This window comes from Halyomorpha halys, unplaced genomic scaffold, assembly GCF_000696795.3.
Source record: "Halyomorpha halys isolate HHAL.00 unplaced genomic scaffold, Hhal_1.1 Scaffold1343.1, whole genome shotgun sequence".
Classification (NCBI taxonomy): domain Eukaryota; kingdom Metazoa; phylum Arthropoda; class Insecta; order Hemiptera; family Pentatomidae; genus Halyomorpha; species Halyomorpha halys.
Genome location: NW_027107341.1, coordinates 88,424 through 91,314, shown reverse-complemented (window position 1 = coordinate 91,314; position 2,891 = coordinate 88,424).

Here is a 2,891-nt window from a genome sequence, read left to right as displayed (position 1 = left end):
TAAATTTTCCCTAAAAATATTTATTACTTTTATGACACTGTTTGGGTTATCCCATACCATTATTCTTTGTAGAACGCTGTTTAATTTAGATATTCCTCGGAGTAAATGTTGAGGAATATTACCCAAATTAATTGTAATTTAATAGTATGGATGGTATAAATTGGGGGAGGGGATATCTTCATCAAGCAAACGCATTTTATTTTTATAAAGGTTATATTCAAAACAGTATATATTCTATGATACTAAATCTTTAAGTGGTGCAAGATAAGTTTATTTTTTTTAATTGACAATGTCTTATCTTGTTTTATTTATGATACTGCTTATGTGCCAATAATTTTAGAAATATCATCATTGAATCATAAATTGTATAGTGAAAAATCGTATAATACATTATTCCATCCCATGATGCAATTATGATAATATTCGAGATGCTTTTTCTTCCTAGTTGATATATCGCTGAGGACACTCGTAAGGATGTGTTGGTCAGGAGTGAACGTATTAAGAAAACTTTATCTTGAGAAAGAAATCGTCAGAAATTAACGTGTCAAAATGTAAAACACAGTCACAGAGTAAGGAAGAAGGGGGGGGGGAGGGGGGAGGCTAAGTGTCAACTCACTGTGGTGAATCGCCTGGTCGACTTTGGGAACCGCGAGTGGTTACACTTCCGCCTCTTTTCTGACCATTCCGGTCCTACAAAAAAGGTCATTGACTCATTAAGTCGCCAGTGTTTGCTATTTTGTCGTATCTAAATTTAACAAAGACTGAAAAACGAAGTCATCTTCCCACTGAAAAATTATTCTAAGTTCTTTTTCTGAACTACTGCATGTAGGAAAAGTTTCACAAACATGTGATTGATTTTAAGGTTATCCGCTAAATTTGAATAATTAATATTATATTATGAACTATAATGTATCTATAAAGTGTCAATTTCGTACCTAATTACCTACTTGCACCTCTTCAATTTATTGGTACCAAAGATAAAATGTTGTGATATTTAATATTCATTCCATGACAGTTTACCATATTTCTAGATAGTTAATGAAGCTAATATAATTTATGAACAGACGAAAGTTTTGTTTAATTATTGCTGAAATACCTACCTACTTCTCTGTTATTACATAGGTTGTTCGATAAATTTTTATTGTAAAAGTAAATAAATAATTACATGAAAAAACTATAAATAAAAATACCCACATTAATAAAACTCTGGACATACGAAGTAAAACCAAAATCGTAAGCTCAAGGAATTCAATCACTGAGTAACTAAACCGTATTGAACATGCGAATGTTTTTTTTAAGAAACCTTCTTAGTGAATTGAGTGACCGTTTAGGAATCGAATCGGGTAGCCTCCACTATTCTGAGAGTTGGGATACAGAAGAGTTTACTCCTTACCCATACCTCTCATTTGCGGATAGTATAACATTTTTTTTTATTCCTACACAGCAGAAAAAAATTAATGTAATGATTGCTAAATATTGACTCTAAAACAACGTATCATGCCAACGAAGCTCTTTTCATAATCGATAAGATCGATAAGAGTTAGATAGAGTTTTCTTGGAGATAAGAGGAAAATAAAATATAAGCAAAGATCAAGGAATTTATTTTTTTGAGTGAATCTATCACAATAGCGGTTCATATTTTCATACCAGCAGAGTTGGCTGAATATTAGCTATAATCGAAACTAATTGCTAAAATTTATTGCTATTGCTATTACTATATACACTTATTCGTAAATGAAACATTGATAAATAAATATTTTATCCGAGGCAATTTTGACTATTATTTTGAACTATAGCTAATGTCTGCTCAACTCTGCAAACCAGACATTTTTCACATATATTTATTTTATAAGTAATTACTTTGAGAGAAATTAAATAATTTCTTTTTTTTTTGTTGTACCTTACATCATCTAAAACGTAGTTATGTGTAGAAAATTATTTTGACATGGATTTAGATTTTATAATTTACAATACAGTATAAATTATTTTAAACTGTAAATGAATGAGTACAGTTATCATAACTAGAGAAGAATTTATTCATCTAAGATTTTGTTTTCTAATCATATAAGTAATACAATTGTATACAATGATCCCTTGGGTTAAATATATCGAAGTGTGACAGTTTATATGTTTTTGATTTATAGACATCATTCTTTATCACATTGTTATTGACTTCGAAAGTAGTCGGTAGTCTAATCGTTCTCGAATGGAATGAAATAAATTAATTAATTTTGATAATTCCCAAGTACAAGATATTTCAAGTAAGACGATTCATTGACTGTGTAAATAACGAGGTATAAAATTAATTGTTTTGAATAAAATACCATAAACCAACAATTTTATATGACCAATGCCGAGTACACCGAGCACTATCCAGACTTCAATTGGTTCATAAGAAATTGCCAATTGCATCACGAATTACAGAGGGAGTCAATAGGGGATTACATCAAAAAACGGTTCAGGAAGTTCCACTCCCAGTTGCCGACAGTTAAAGGAGCAGTGACCTACAACCTGGGAAACCCAACCTCAATCCGAAGACTGAAGCCCAGACTGCTACAGGACATTCTGTTATAAATTTTATTAAATATAAAATTAATTCATATTCACACTACCTCTATTATTATTACTCATTTTATTTATTCATTATTTTTATTCTCTTTGCTGCTCTCGTCCCTTTTTCAAATTAACTTGTTTCTTTTTACTATTAGAGAGCAATAGTTTGTTTTATTTAAGCGTACCAATATCATTGTTTTTGTTATTAATTTTACTTTCTTCTTTTATTAAGAATTCTTATTCTTATTTTTTTTCTTTTAATAATAGCATTGTATATAGTTAGGGATGTCTTTTGTACGAGACTATACCCCCCCTCATAATCTACTGTTAAACAAATA